General features: G+C 41.0%; 1 pseudogene; it reads right to left on the reverse strand.

The window, feature by feature from the left end:
• Positions 1-9,649: 9,649 nt before the first annotated feature.
• LOC148036136 (phosphoserine aminotransferase 1, chloroplastic-like) lies at positions 9,650-12,768 on the reverse strand (annotated as a pseudogene).
• Positions 12,769-17,508: the final 4,740 nt, after the last annotated feature.

Genomic DNA, 17,508 nt, shown 5'->3' on the forward strand with positions numbered 1-17,508 from the left:
GAATTGACCCATACCCAAAAATGTGCATGAGTTACGTTCTTTTTTAGGTCTTGCTAGTTTTTACAAGAAGTTTGTGTGAAATTTTTCATTACTTGCTTTGCCTTTGACTAAACTTTCAAAGAAGGGTATTGCGTATAACTGGTCTGATAATCAACAAAAATCTTTTGATTTATTGAAACATGCATTAACCCATGCTCCTGTATTACAACTACCTGATTTCAATAGACCATTCTTTTTAGTAGTTACTAATGCTAGCGGATCTGGAATAGGAGCTGTACTTATGCAAGATAATCATCCCATAGCCTATTCTAGCTGTAAACTGAAACCATTTGAACTTAAATATTCTACATATGATAAGGAATTACTAGCTGTAGTACAAGCTTTACGACAATGGAAACATTACTTAATGGGTTCTGAGTTTATGATTAAGACTGACCAACAAAGCATTAGACATCTCCTTATTCAACCCCAAATATCTGACAGACATATCAAATGGGCAGCTTTCATTCAAAGTTTTCATCCCCTTATCCAATATCAACCAGGAAAAGAGAATGTAGTAGCCAACGCTTTAAGTAGAAGACCAACAATTCATAATATCTCTGTGATATCATTTGATTCCCTTATCCCTATGAAAGATACCCATCATCAGGATATTACTTTTCAAGTTGATTGGAATAAACTAGTTGCAAATAATTTGATTCCTATTGATTCACTGTCTTACAATAATGGATTCATGTTTTATGAAAAGAGATTATGTGTGACAGTTTCATTTAGATCTTTTGTTTTGAATGAGATTCATTGTCCTCCATATCAAGGTCATAGAGGTATTATATCTACTTTGCGTACATTGATTGAAGATTTTTATTGGCCACATATGGACACTGATGTATCTAACTTTGTTTCTGAATGTTTAGTTTGTCAAAGAGTTAAAAGACACCATGGTAAACAGTATGGTTTGCTTATGCCTTTATCTTTCCATCAAGACCATGGGAACAGATTTCTATGGATTTTATTACTGGCTTACCTAATACTAAAGCTAATCATGATATGATTTGGACTGTTGTAGACAGGCTTAGCAAACAAGCATATTTCATTCCATGCAAGAAAACTCTAACTGCATCTCAAGCAGCTCAATTGTTTTTGAAAACTGTGTTTACTAATCATGGTTTACCAAAAGTTATTATTTTGATCATGATTCTAGATTTTGTAATAATTTTTGGATTACTTTGTTTGCTAACTTAGGAACAAAGATTGATTTTTCATCTACATTTCATCGTGAAACTAATGGTCAAACAGAAGCTACTAACAATACTATTTTAGATCTTTTATGTGCTTACACTATTTCAAAACCACATACATGGGATACACATCTACATTTACGTCAGTTTGCATATAACAATACACCGCATACAACTACAAAGAAAGTATCACTTGAAGTTATTTATGGTTATAGATTGCCTACACTTGTTGCATCTTTATCAAATAAAATTCAGAGTGCTGATGATATTGCTAACATGAACGCTACTATTTTTTATGAAGTTAAAGATATGATTGTCAAAGCCCAGCAATCATATACAAAACAAGCCAATAAGAAAGATAGGCCATGAATTTTAAAGTTGATGACTATGTTTGGTTAAGAATAGAAAAACGTAGATTACAAAGTGTAGATAAACACCCAGTTGTGAAATTAGCACCTAGATTCTATGGACCATTCAAAATCATACACAAAATCAATGACAATGCATTTAAATTAGAACTACCACCACATTGGAAAATTCACAACACCTTTCACATTAGTTTATTACGACCCTTTAGAGGCCAATTACATGTACACCCTGTCTATGAAAACCCACCTTTGTTAGATGAAGAGATTGAAATCCTTGAGCCTGAAGCTATTATAGATACTGACTTTATGACCACTAGAACTGGCCGTAGATACTCTAGATATTTGGTTAAGTTTAAAAACCATCTTGTTGAAGAGGCCCAATGGATGCACGCTAGAGACTTAAATACTTTCCCCACTCTGTTAGCTCCACATTGAGCTAATAGCAATTGAGGACAATTGCTATCCCACCCCGGGGGTATGATGCCAGGAGGCATATTACACGGTGGATTCCATGAGGTTTTACAGCAGATTCCGTAAACTTTTATTATCGGGGCTCATACACAAACTGGATTCTTTGTGCGAGAAGTTGATGGGGACGCATATCCTTTTCGGGCGTTTTGTTAATTTAGTGTGTACATGGGTGATTCCATAGCGGGTGATTCTACAAAATACATATTAAATTAATAAACGTTTATGAGTTTAGAGTGTGCACTCGTGATAAATTAAGGTTAGGATTGATTTCTAACCAATTGATTTATTTATGTAAATGAAGACTGCTACGTATTCACTTTTGTCGGTTTAATTGTATTATTTTACTAACGATTGTAAATGCTTTAGTTGATGTGTAGAGATAGCAGCAGTGGGAGGTGGAAAGCATTGGAGGATAGTGTGTATTCGAGTTATCATCTATATTTTGATGGGCGCATACCTTAGGCATAGCGCCTATATTTTGTCATGCCTATTTATCAAGGCGTTGGATATTTATTTATTATTTTTGTATGCGCATGGGCACACGATTTAGATATTTGTATCTGGACATTGTATTGGGTATGCTTGACTTCTTGGGCGCCCATTAGCTTTATTTCTATTTGGCACTAAAGCAAACTCAAAAGCCAAAAGCGTGCTATTTTGTAATTTGGGCTATTATCTGAGCTTGAAGATGATTAATATATAAAATACATGCTTTGTGGAGTGCTCACACAAGGCATGGGGGGAGATTGCACCCAATTGGTCTCTTGTTCATGTTGTGCATACTTTCTACATTGATTTGTGTGCAAAAAGTAGAGTTCTTTTGTTCTTGGGGACCTTCTAACGCTCACTATACGTGCTTACGGTATCCGATCTGTGCACCAGCAAAACGAGCAAAAATGAGGAGGCTTATTGATGCTTCCCTCTATTCGACAATTTTTGCATTAGTTTCAAGGCTTTTATTAGGCCTAAGGTTTAAAACATTAAAATACCCATTTGATTTTTCATGAAAATTGGCTCTTTAACATCTCTCGGGCACTTTTCAGCTCCAAAACGAGCTTCAACGCTTCAAGAATGGGTCCTAAAATCCAGCTCTCATTGGCAACCATGGGATAGGGTGATTCAGCCCATCGAATCCCACGAACAAATCTGTTGAGAATCTGCCAATCACACTCTATGTATGCCCCTTTGTATGGAACAGCTAGGCTAGGGAGATGCAGTTCATTCTAGGAAGAGAGACAGATCCCATAGGCACAGTGGATGTAGTGTGCTACCAAGCAATCCTATATAATGATGTACTTGACTATCACTTTCATATGATGATAATGCAATAGTACTTGTCTCTTTCTATCAAGTGTTTGTGTCATTGTCAGTACTACACAAGAATGTCTTTATGAGTCCAAGTCTCAATCTTGGAACCTAATTCACTTGTGTAATAACAGTTGTCTTCTGTGTCAATGTCATCATGAGTTCTCTCTTCATCTTCCATCCTCCATAGCTTCCGCCTCTGCCATGCTCTAGATCCCGCATCTTTGACAAAATCTACACATAAACACAACCACAAAGAGCATCAAGCTGATACAAAATAGATACACAACAAAACACATCACAACTCTCACCCTACCCCCATTGTCAAAACCAAGGCATGAAATCCATGAGGAGTAGGCCTAGCATAATCTAACAGAAAGTCAAAATCTAGTCACTAACCAACTGTGCCAACAAAGTTAAGCTAAAAAGAACAATCAAAGAGGTCATCCTTAGTGGTGGTCTGAGCTACCTACCAAACTAAGGACAACTCAACTAGGAGCTCCTACTAGGTGAGGACTCCTATAGCTGAATGAACAAATATTATATTTTAGCACATTGGGTCTTTAGCCTCTTATTTTCCATACTCCGGTGTGTAAAGAGGAGGGAGCTGAGCATAGTGACCCAAGGAGAGCAAGGCATCGACCTTAAGTCCTGTCTCGGTAACCAAGAACCTACCAAGCCCGCGCAAGGTGACACTTAATCCTTTTCTAATTCTCACTTTTATTTTCACTCCAACCTTCTTCTTTTTTAATTTTACTGCTAGAAGCTACCCCTAGGAAGACAAGGCATCAGCCCTGGTCTTGTCTCGTCCCCAGACACCTACCAGGCCTTCGCAAGGTGATAAACAACAACTCAAAGATTTTTCTTTTTTTCCATTTCTATTTTTATAGGGGTTAGGATCCCTTTTTACACACCTCTGTATAGTCATATATTGTCTTTCAAATATTTAGGGTTTTGTCTATTTCCATCATTATTTTAGTAGGCTTCTCTAACTACCTCATAACAAACAAGAACTCCTAGAATGGCTGCCTAGCAGGTCAGTAGAACAGGGTCACTAGAATTCCCATCTAAAACATGTCTTACAATGCCTGACAATGCCTTGCAGGAGCCAATGCCTACTTAGACCTCCCCTAGACATACAAAGCCTAATCTTGGGACTTCATGCCTCGATTGCCGGTTCCCACCAAGCAAAATAAAGTAACCCTTACACACACACATATCATTAATCGCGTAAGGAAAAAGACTCAAAAAGGGGACAAAACTACTTGGAATGGCCACAAGAAGCTCCTTCGCAGCAAAGGCTCCCTCCAACGACTTCGGTAACCTGTATGGTGCAATCACTACAACAAAAATCCATTAACTATACATGCACCAAATAGACGAATGGCCCTCTTGGCCTAAAGAAATAGGACATTTCACTACAAACTAGATAGCCCTCTTGGCCTAAAATGGATAGTTCATTCTAATCCATGCAATATATGATCTCCTTGGCATATACAACACATCCTATCAAACTAATCAGGATACCAATGATAGCATAAAATAGGAGGACTAGCCTCATGCTACTCATGCGAGTCATCTAAAAGCTTGATCTATGCTCTTTGTAGATTCACTAGCCCAAGCCTTTCTACTGATATCTCAATAATAATGGCTATCTCTTATTGGGTACTATGAGTTGAATGAATGACCTCATTGGGCTTATATATCTCATCTCCTTGGTTGTCATTCAAATGGATTGGTCATCCCAACTTTCTAGAAACTCCTCCTATAGGGAGAATCAAGGATTTATGATCATTCAACTCTTCTCTAATTGGAACATTACATATGTCAATGGTACAACCCAAACTAGACAGAGCTTCAAGCCTAGGCCCATCACATAGATGCATCTCAGGGTGGCGGTCCCTATTGTCAAATGTCGCATTATGGCCTTTAGTCGTATCCTCTTGGGAATCCATAAAAGCATGTCCACATGCAATTCTTGGCCCTTCATCTGACACACCAATAGTATTTTTAGGGGTTTTGGGCCTCCAAACCCATCTCATATTCCTTTTCATATGCTGACTGCCCCATTTTTCCACATTGGTCTAATGGACTCAAAGCGGACTTATTGCTATAGCCAGATGGCCTCACAACCTTATGGCTTCTATTTAGTACAGGTGGACCTTTGGCATGCCGTATCTTCTCTACACAAGATGACTTTACTTGCCTTTGTCCACTCTGCAACAACTGCTTAGCCATAGGAACCATGCTTTTACTAAAAGGAATATCATCTACTCGAAGGCATGATTCATCTATAAATTGGAAAGGTCTCTCAAGAGCCTTACTAGGAGCACAACTAGAACCACTCATAGAACGCTCATCTAAGCTTGTAGACCTAATGGTTCTATCAATTCCACCGTCACAACTAGCTCTCATGGAAGTGTTGCAAGCCTTGATGGGACTTATTGGGTTTGGAATCTTTTTATCCCTAGGGGGTATATTATCCCTACTATTACCATTTTCCACTTGGAGATTTTGGCTACCAAGGTTCCTCTCATAGGTTGCCTTGGTATCAACAAGTGAACTCTCTCCTTGTAGAAATGGTTTAAAGCTAGGATGTACTTGTACTAAGCGGGGAAAACTCCAAATTTATTCCCAACATCTCTGAATATGTCCCTCATAATCAATGGCATGCATCTTTGCTTCCCTTAACGACTTAGGATTCTGCTGTCCCACTTGGATTTGCATGTTAATCTCTAAGCCACTCAAAAAGAGTTCACATAGCACATCACCCAGCAATGCAGTAGCTCTTCTTGGTCAAAGCCTAAGAATATCATCAAAGGCTCTAGCGTATTCTTTAACAGAAGGACATGACTCTTGCCTAATATGCATTAGCTACCCTAGAACTTGAGTCATTAGCACCTTCTTCTCATATTCATCTAGAAATCGATCACTCAACTCCTCAAAGGATTTAATAGACCCCCTTGGGAGGCTCCAGTACCATTTTCTAGCCTCTCCCTTTAGGGTGCTTGAGAATACAAGCATCTGATGAATATCATTGAACCCACTTGCAAGGTAAGTTAGGCCGTATTCTCGTAAATGCACCATCAGATCCTCATTAACCAGCCCATGAAACACTGGGAGATCCCTATAAGTAGGAGGGCATTTAGTCCTTTCCTTTGGGATCAGCATTGGGCCATTAAAATCCTCATAATCATGGCCTAACCCTAGTGTCTTAGGGTCTCCAACCTCTTCCATTTCCACCTTTTCTGTGTAGGGACGTTAATATTATCCTTAATGTCCCTTTCTGCCAACTCATAAAGTGGTCTAGGGAGACCTATAGCTCTTAGCATGTCATTCCGATCCTTTCTTAGAGGATCTTCCATATCTTGCCCCTTCCTAGGCAGTTCCATGATGGCTTTATCTAGGAGCTTGTGCCCCTCATCAAAACCAAACTTATCCTTAGCACTTAGGACCTGGGGACCATGTCTTTTAAGCAATGGTTTTCCCTTTACATCTAGGGCTTCTAACATCCTTGTGATACTTAAAATTTTGGCACGATGCCCCACCACATGGGATGTTTCAGCCATAACTGCACTCCACTGTGTGTCGAGTTTTTTCCATGGCACTACGGCTTTAGCATAATCACTAGTTGATGCCATGATCGTCATAGCTTCCAACATACTTATTCCATGCCCTCTAGGTTGATGGATGGTTATACATGATTTCTCTTGGGTAGATACCACACCAAGGCAAACCTTGGCCCATGTCATCGCATTAGAGGATGGGGTAACCACTAACTGGTTACTCTTCTCATCACCTAAATTATCTTCTATAGAGGACTCACACTCTGCATAACTAACTAAGTCCATCAATAAGTTCTGTATAGGAAAAGCCAAGGTTTTCCATCCTTGAACAAATCCCATTTTATGGTTAGCTTAGCATACTCCTAATGGAAATTATAAACTTAGGTCCCTTTACAACCTAGATTCGAAGACCGCCACTTATAGGCAATTCCCGAGGACAGACGCACCACTGATGGGACCTAAAATGGGCTGACACTAGCTAAGGCACTAGTCGGACCTCATGCTCTCAACAGGCGCACCACTGATGGGACCTAAAATGGGCCGACACTGGATAAGGCACTAGCCGGCGGACCTCATGCTCTCAATAGACAACCCCACCACACCACACGACCTCGCGGACAAGGAGCGTCTATCGAGGGATACACTATCCTAAACACTAATCATTGCGCGTTTATAGTCTATAATCCAATAGATGTTCCCTTTCCCTGTCTCCTTAGAGGGAGATTATACATATATCCGGAATAAGTGCCACATATCACACACACAAGGACATCTACTGGCTGATTGCCACCGCCCTACTGTAGCTCTCCTACATCTTGGGGATTGGCCCCTCGATGTGCTGCTTCCACACATAGAAACATTCAAAACAAAATCCCCTCTTAGTACCAATATATTTAATGTTCTAGGAATGCATTTATCCTCACTTATCCATCCCCTTTTGACTCACCATCTAGACCTATAGCCAGGTTGCTCACTCTCTCTACGTAGGTCAAGTCCTAGAGAAACTAAGTGCTATGCATCCAGGAGCTTGTAATTGATATTATTTAACAATGCTTGATGCAAATGTGTATTTTATTAAGTGCTCAAACAATTGAAAAACAACCTCATGCATTGTGCAAATCCATTCTTTTCATGTTTCCATACCCTAATGCATAATTGATGTAATGAGAGAAGACACCGAGCCTTACATTCGTGCTATGCATCCCTTTATTTAACTTAACGTCATCCTATATGAATAATGCAGCAAATACATCAGATTTTATATTATATTTCAACACTTAAACTTCCCTCCTCCCCTTACTGTTTAGAGTTTTGCTTGCGGTGATATGTAAAAGGGTAATTTCACGTGTATTTTGCATTAAATAAGCAGTAAATACTCACAAAAACATATAAATGGGGATAACTTGAGGCAAACCCTCATGTTTTATCCTCATTATACACTCACAGACACATCCATAATTTTCCTCGTCCGTTCTCTATTTTTTCCCCTTTTAAAGAGCATTTTTCCCTATTTTTCCTTACCTATTATCAATAAAAATGGAAGAAAATTAGCATTACTTTAGAGCTGTGGCTCTTGATTTTTTAAACAGTAACCATGTAGATTTTATTGGTGTTTTGTTTCATACTTTTTCAATTTTAAGCCCAAAACTCCCATTTTTACTCTAAAAACCATGCTTTTCGGGTTTTCTCATTTATTTGTCACACTTTAAGCGTATATTTTCTTAGTTTTTTATTATGAAAGACTAAAACAAGTAGCAAATAGCATGTCCATCAATTTTCAACCCATATGAACATTGCTAACCTCATCAAATGCGAAAAAAGAGCCATTTTCTTTGAAAAAATATCATTACAGTGTATTTTTTATTATTTTGGGTTTTGAAACTTGTTGCAGGTCTGCAAATCAGGGCCCGTTTGATGCTCAACGCGCCTCCATACTACCATCTTCATCCCACCTTTGATTTGGAAGCAATTCGGTACCATGCCGGACGAGCATTCATCAACCGGGCTTCATTCTTCTTTACACGTAGGAACAACCCCTTGCAGGAAAGAGGGAGAGGAGAGAGAAAGACTAAAAAATGAGATTTTTAAATCCTCCATTAAAACGGGTGAGCTTGCAGTCATCTTGTTCCTCTCCCTGCCCTGATTGAGAATCTCCCTCTCTCTCTCCAAACGGGTTTGAATCGGAGAGGCAAGAGCAAAAATGAGGAGGCGCATTGATGCTTCCCTCTATTTGACAGTTTTTGCATTAGTTTCAAGGCTTTTATTAAGCCTAAGGTTTAAAACATTAAAATAACCGGTTCATCTTTTTGTGTTCACACTGTCCAGCAAGTGGATTTTTCAATTTTGAAGACCCAAACGAACTTCGATTTGCAATTCGATTGGACATGCGACTTCATGGCGTCAAACTCCATCAACTTGGCCTCTCCCATGCACTTTACGGCTTCCCGATCCGATAGCTACTTTATAACACCGAATCTTGTGGGGATTAAATGAAGGGTTAAACGACATCCGATTGATGAACCGAGACTTGTGTTGGATTCCTAATGTTCAATTGCATCTAGGAAATCTCTAGCTCGGCCATCCGCCGCCGTTTGATTTTTCATGAAAATTGGCTCTTTAACACCTCTCTGGTAGTTTTCGGCTCCAAAACAAGCTTCAACGCTTCAAGAACGTGTCCAAATCGGGTCCTAAAATCCATCTCTCACCATACCATGCTAAAGCCCCCTAGGGCTGCCCCCGTAATACCACCAACAGAACGATTGGCCCTTGACTTGCACCATTCCTTGTGTTGCTGCTTCTTTGATAAACTACTGTGCCTCCAACTCTGGAGTCTCCATGGTGAAGGAAACATTCATCAGTGAGAACACTGACTTCTTTACACCAGGCACTTGAAGAATGTGTTGATCTCATCAATTGTGGCATAAGAAACTTAGCCTTCTCAATGTTGCGCTTCTCTGTTGCCTCTAGGCCTCCTTTGGCCAATGGATCATCAAACACAATGCCACAGACATAGATGTTAAAGCATGGCGGTGTATTGTACAGAGAATTGTTGTCTGCATGGAACTTGTAGTCTAGCATTACAGGAGTTATAGAGGCTGAGCCTTACCCAAAAGGTCCTTGCGAACAATCACAATAGTTACACAAGAAGGATCAATGTTTTTCTGTGCTCCACCAGCATAGATCATGCCAAATTTGGACGCATCCACAGTCTATGAGGACAAGGGTGTCACCTGCAGAGGGAGGGTAACCTTTGAACTCTACCCAATGGATGGTCTCATTTGCACAGATGCTTGAAACCTGTGTGGTGGTCTCGCCCTGTAGGAACAAGACGACATAATCTTTTGGGATGTTGAGGAGGGATCTAAGGGCAGATCTAGCATTCTGGATCACAAGTAGGAACTCCTTGCTATGGTGGCTCACCTCCACAATGCTCATGCCAAATTTTTGCCATTTTTTGAGCTCCTCCTAGGCCTACTTGACAAAGGAGGTAGGGAGAGTAGCGGGGCCCGCATGAGAGTGGAATTTTGGTGCCGGAAAGTGCTTAAAAATAGCTAAAAATTATGAATATCAAGGGAAAAATATTCAATGTCAAAGGCGGCGGCTCGATCTAGGACGATTTTAAGCATCAAAGTGCTTTAAAGGCGCCCGAGCGACACTTGTTGATTTTTCATAATTTTTCAGACAGTCGTGCGGGTTGGCAAGGGTTACTGACCAATGCAGGATGCCAAGCCGGACGCCCAGGATTTTTCAGAGCTCAATTCCGAGTCCGGACGGGGAAATTGCCACAAAGTGGGCAAGCTTTGAAAAGGTGGACCAAAGTTTGGCCAAAGTGGGCATGACCTTTGGGAGCCCAAGAAATTTAAATGTCACATGAAAAGTTTGATGCAAGAGATGAGAAAAAACGTGGAGAGAGGAGGTGCCAGGATGCGCCCGAAAAATGCACCTCCTCCTCCTTCATCATGGCATGGAGGTTGCATACAACCTATCAGGCAAATCATTGGCCCTCATTTCCCTCTGTATGCTGGTCATTTTGCCGCCCTTCACCCGTCAAATGATGCTCTCTTTGAAGATCTCTGATTTCAGTCTTTCTCTCTCCTCCCTCTCTCTCTTCTAAAGGCAAGTTCATGTGGGAAGAAGAAGGAAGAAGAAAGAATGATGGAGGCTTGTCCGGCATGGATCGGATTGCTCCACGGGCTGGAAATGGTGATTTGTGACTGTGCTGGACATGAAGTGCTGCTGATTTTCAGATTTGCAGCCATGGACATGAAACCCGAAACACGCAAATAAGCGGTAATTCAATTTTTTCAAAGGAAATTTGAGATTTCATGGCTTTTGATTGATAAAATGTTGTTCATGTGGGCTAAAATTTGTTTATGTTGCTGTTTTCCATGAGTTCTTTTGCTAGTCATAATCAGATAATCAGAAAAATATGCATCTTGTGGTTCAAATTAATACACTAAAACACGTAAAATATGGAAAATCAAGGGAAAATGATGGTTTTGGGCATAGAATTGGGAAAATGAATAGGAACACCAACTAAATTTTCATTTTTGCTGCAAGAAGGAACTAAGGGCCACAGTCCATAACCTATCTTGAATTTTCAGTAATAAAATAATGCAAAAAATAAGGGAAAATACAAGGAAAATGGAGAAAAATCACTAAAAATAGGGAAAAAATGCATTTTGGGTGCGGAAAATTAATGAAAATTAAGAGCAATGTTTGTGAATGTTTGGGGGGACTGAAGCATGAGAATTTGCCTCAGTTCAACCCCACCTTCTTATTCTAGTGTGTTTTTCTCGCTTTTTATACATAAAATGATGGCAAAATGCCCTATAAATCCATACAACAAGGTAACATTTGATTGATGGGAGGGTAGAGTAGTTGAAATATGTCTAAATGCCGTGTGGGATGATGGAAAAGTTGCTGATTTCTATGCATAGCATTTAGGACGGATAATAATTATAAAATAAGAGCCTAGTAGCACGAGGGTTTCCTTGGTGCTAGGTTTGTGCAACGTCGCATAAGAACGGTAGTTGAAAATCATTGAAAGGATGTTTTCCACATGTGCACAATGTTGATTTCATAATTGTTTGAGCGCTTGGCATCCACACTATGCATAAATCATGGAAATATTTAAAGGTATCAGAAATCCTGGATGCACAGCAATTGTTTTCATTAGGACCTTGACCTACGTTGAGTGAGAGATAGGACACCCTAAGCCATAGGCTAGTCGTGGGGTCTAGGGAAAAGAGAAGTAAGGACAATGGTATATTCCTGTATATGACTAAATGGTACCTTGAGTGGATTTTTGTGCGAAACGTTTATATGTTGAGCGACGCATCGAGGGGCCAATCCCCAAGGTGTAGGAGAGTCGCAGAGGGTTGACGGCATTCAGCCGTAGGAGGAACCCCATGTGTATGTGATTCAAGCCTTTTGGCTATGTGAAAGGGACTCCCTCTGAGGAGTGGAGTAATATTGGGTTAGGATCAGTTGGACTACAACGTATTACAAACGCAATGTTTAGGAAGGCAGAGATTTTGATAGACGCTCCTGGCCGCGAGGTCGAGGGGTTGTCTTGTGCGTAGTGACGAGGCCCGGCTAGTGCATGAGCCAGTGCCGGCCCTTTTTTAGGTCCATCACCGCATCAAAGTTGAAGACTCGGCCATTGTCCCAAGCTTAAGCAAGGTATGTCTCATGGGTCTTGATCTCTCTTCTCCAACCACTTGCTGAGCCCAACCTCTTGCTTGGAGAGATTAAATAATTACATGAATTCTTGTTTAGGCTGAAGCTATGGATCACCTATTGATTACCTTCTTCCATTATGCACTTCTTGAAATGCATGCATAACTGAGCACACTCCAAATTTTTTTCCTATTGACTGAGAATTTAACTCCTAACCCATAACCGTGCTTGGTCTTGATTCTTGATCATTAAGACAAAAATTGTAAGAAAGGGTAAGTGATGCAATCAGTGATTCACTGATTTGCAGAGGTAACCCCTTTCCCCATTCCATTTTCCTTATTGATCATGCATATCATGAAAGGCCCAATCCTCAATTTGTAAATGCATATCATGCTGGCTGCTTAATAATAAAAATGTCTACCATGTATATTCTGGGTGAGGAAAAGCCCGATGCTAGGCAAGGTAGCAAGATAAAAGAGGGATGACCCCCCCTTGCCATCAAAGACCCTGAAGGAGTGCACAACCTAGTTCGGGGGGAGCTTTGCCCACCTCTTGGTGATCCGGAGCCCAAAATTTGTTTGCAAGTGTTTGTACTCTAAATTGGTGGCTTGAGCCCCAATCATTGACATCCAAGCAGCTTGCACATGTATGGTCAGCAAATGTATGACTTGATGGATGTATACACATTTATTGGCAAAGAAAATGTATGATTTGGTGGATGTATGATGGCTAAATGCATATGTATTGACAGAGAACATGTATGACTTGATGGATGGATGCTGGATGTATGCAATGGGAGATAGGTGTACCCAGTCTCAACTTTGAAAAGTCAATTACAAAAAAATTTGCATATTTATTGTGAGAAATATTTTTGCATGGTCTTGTAGAGGGGATCAAGGGCTCTGTTTTGAATCAAGAAGCTTGGCAATCAGAGCTCCCTAGCTTGAGATATTGCAAATTTTGTGACACGGGGTCTAAGGGATTGCACCTAGTATGGAAAGTTATAAGGGTAAAGCCAAGGCCCAAGAGGACTTCCAAAACGAGATCAGAGATTCCTGTGCATCTATGAATGATCTTAGCTCCGCCCAAGAGGATTGTGAAGAAATGCTTGAAGAAGGTTCCCCCAAGACGAAACGTTTTACTATGCTTAATGATACACTATGCCAACATGAGACCCACCATGCTGAGCGGCATCGAGAGTTGGAACACTACCATAGAGAGATGGAAAACAACTAAGATTAGCATCATAGTGAGATGATGGCTAAGATGGACTTTCTTATAGAGAGCATGGGCACCCTCATCTCCACCCTCTCCCCCTCCTTGGCTTAGCCCAAGGAGCATGGTCCTCCCCGCGAGACCAATCGCCCTCTCCCCTTGGAGCCGGGACGTGGCCAACAAGGTTTTGGTAGCACCCATGGTTTTCCCCATAGCATCTATGAGCTAGGTGAGCCCTCTATGCAACATGATGAGCTCATCCTCCCATCACCCATGACGAACCCTTCCATCCCACCTTGGGACAACAGCTCCCCCATAGTGGAAGCTATATGCAAGGGCAAAATGCAAAATTTGGACAGCATAGTATGCAGGGTGCACATGGGTATGGGCAACATGCACATGGCAGTTTTGGGCAGCAAGGTCCCAATGTTCAATTTGGTTTGCATATACTGCATGGGTAGCATGGAAATTTTGGGCAGTAAGGCCCTAACGCAAGTGCACATGGGTAGCATGGAAATTTTGGGTAGCAAGGCCCTAATAATCAGTTTGGCCCACATGTAATGCATGGGCAACATGGCACCCAGAGGCATTTTGGTCAACAAGGCATGTATGGGCAACATGTAGCACATGGCATGCATGGGTAGTAGGGCCCAAATGAATTACGTGACAAGATTGTCTTTACTAAATTTAATGGGCAATCCTCATCCTTGATTGAGTTAGAGGAATGGACCTCTATGTTAGAAGTCAAGCTCCCCGTGTAGTGTGTGACTGTCTTTATGTACTACTGACATGACAGCTAGTGTACAGCTGTCTCCTGCATGTGACTACATTAAATAAGTCGGTTAGCTAGTCGGTGACCTGACTATGGTTAGTCTGTCTAGTCAGCGTGTCACTTACTCTATGTTACTCTTGTATGTGTGTTTTTACTCTATGATGAAATAATGAGAAGAAGATGATGGAACTTGAATGGTTCAGACATTGCTCAACCCTGTCTCTCTCTCCTCTTCAAACATGGTATCAGAGCAGGACTTGGTGGATCTCTGAGAGCTGGAGAAAGTGAAGATCTACTTCCAGGAAGTAAAGACTCATTTTTCTTTTGTGCAGACAGGCTGCCATTGTGGACTGCAGGTAGGTATTTGTTCATTACACACTCTAGGGTCAAGATCAGAGCTTGTGGCTTCTTGAGAGCCTTGAGGAGGCTGTTTAGAGTGCATTTGGGTGTGGCATCAACATCACCATCATCATCTTCATCAGCAAGAACTGAAAACAGGGGTCTGCAATAGCGTGATTGCGCCTGTTTGGGCTGAAGGCCTGCACTATCTACTACACTCAATGGTGACCATAAATGGGTCATGAGAAGCATGTATGCTTACTGAAAAAGGTCTTTGTGAAGTACATGGAGTAAGTACTTCTGGTTGAGCTCTAAAATGAGCTGAATTAGAGTGGGCAGAACTGTGTAAATTGTCTGCACTGCTGCATACACAGCATACATGGAGTCTACAACACTTTGAAGAGCATTGGAAGCTCTTGAGTATGCCCAGAAGCACCTGTGAAGTATAGGTACATGCTGGAGGCTACATGTACTTGTCTTGATCAATTGCAAGCTGAGTTTGGGGGCTGAAATATACAGAACTGAAGCTTCTTTTTTGGCTGGAAACTGTCTTGGATTGTGGGCAGTAAGCATTTTGCTTTCTACTGAAGCACAGAGTGACAGATGCAGACATCTGAAAGACATATATGCTGTCATATGCATGTTAGAATTTTCTTGGGTTGAGAGGAGCATCAAATGCCACTGAATACTGGAAGTTTGCAACTGAAATAAAAGAAATATTGTCTTCTTGAGATGAATATAAATTGCAGACATTTTGTTTGACTTGCTTGTCAGATGTAGACAGGGTATTGTCACTACATAGTCATGTACTGACGGTGACATACTGAAGCAAATGTGTGGTCTGATTTAAGGACTTTTTTGAGCTAGTTGAAGCGGGTTATGCTAGTTTATTGACTGCAATCTTTACATAAACTATTGGCATTGGTACTTGTTAAGAAAACACTAGCTGATGTCTCTATGCTTATGTCTGAAGTGGCATATGTACCAGCAGTCAACTAAGCAGCTTTGGAACATATATTACATGTATCCAGGTGGAGTTTGACTTTGGAAAGGCTGCTATAATTGCAGTTTACAGGTTTGGATTGCATGTTTTTGGACCCTGGCAGTGGATCTGCAGGAGTTAAATTTGAACCGAACATCAGGCATATGTATTGGCAGTTGTCTTTATGAGTTGGATCAACCGATTGTGACTTTGTTTGGGCTGATATTTGACTGAAATTTACTGGTTTTTTTCTGCAATTAATTGTAGAAAACTGTCATAAACAGTTCCAGGCTGAAGTTGAACTGTTAAGAAGATCTTGGTTTGCAGGTAGCCAGGCAACGTCTGCAACATGGAAAATGTTGATAGAACTGATAATGTAACCCAGATTGTGGGAGAAAAGCTTGATAGCAACAATTATGCAATATGGAAGTTCCGCATGGAGAACTTTCTGATAGGCAAAGGATACTGGGACTTAGTGATAGGTGTTGAGGCTGAACCTGAAGTTCCAGATAGGAATCCTACAGCTGATCAAAGACGAGCACATCGAGCCTGGACGGAAAGAGCTCGCAGAGTTTTACGTTGGCTGTCATTATGTATCTCGGATGCTATGGTGATGCAGATCATGAACTGTAAATCCCCAGCAGATGCATGGAACATATTGGTCAGATACTATGGCACAACTACGAGTGCCAGGAAGATACAACTGAAGCAAAAATTCAACAACATAGAGAGGAAGAACAGATCCATACAGGACTATGTCACGGAGATTAAAACCTTAGCAGATCAGCTCGCATCTGTTGGCTCACAGGTAGAAGATGAGGACATGGTTGCAATGACCTTAAATGGCTTGGGTCCGGAGTACAAGTCTTTTGACACTTCAGTATCTGTGCGGGCTGAGATGCCTAATTTTAATGAGCTCGTTGCATTATTGATTCATGAAGAGGTGAAGCTTGGCTTAGCTACAAGGTCAAGCAGCTCAAAGAATAAGGATGCAGTTTTTTATTCGAATTAACGTGGTCATGGTAGCCGTGGTAGAGGCTATGGATCTGGCAGAGGAGGCCAGCAGAATGCATCCTATAGTAATAGCAATCAGCAATCATCAAATGCAAGAGGTAGTGGCAACTTTCGAGGTAGGGGGAGATCTAACTCCCGTGGGAGAGGCTCATGGCAGCAGCAGCGTCAGTCAGACAATCCAAATAAAGATAAGGATTGTCACTACTACGGAAAGTATGGGCATATTGCAAAGGATTGCTGGAAGAAGCAGGAAAATCAGAAGGGCAAGCAGCATGGACATTATGCTGCGTCCAGTCAGGCAGATGACTCTGGTGATAGACTGTTTGCCATGCAGTATGTCAAAGATAAGGCTGCTAAAAAATCATCTGATGATGTAGTATGGTATATTGATTCAGGGGCATCAAACCATATGACCCCACATGGTGACTGGTTCACTGAGATGGTCCTTGCAGGAAAGGTTGATCTTATGCATGTGAGGACTGATGAGCAGGTAGCAGATATCTTTACCAAGTCTCTGGGTAAAGATAAGTTTTATGGTTTTAGACAGCTACTTGGT

This window comes from Lygodium microphyllum, chromosome 5 (genome assembly GCF_053477565.2).
Source record: "Lygodium microphyllum isolate KBCC chromosome 5, Lygodium_microphyllum_v1.1.10, whole genome shotgun sequence".
Classification (NCBI taxonomy): Eukaryota; Viridiplantae; Streptophyta; class Polypodiopsida; order Schizaeales; family Lygodiaceae; genus Lygodium; species Lygodium microphyllum.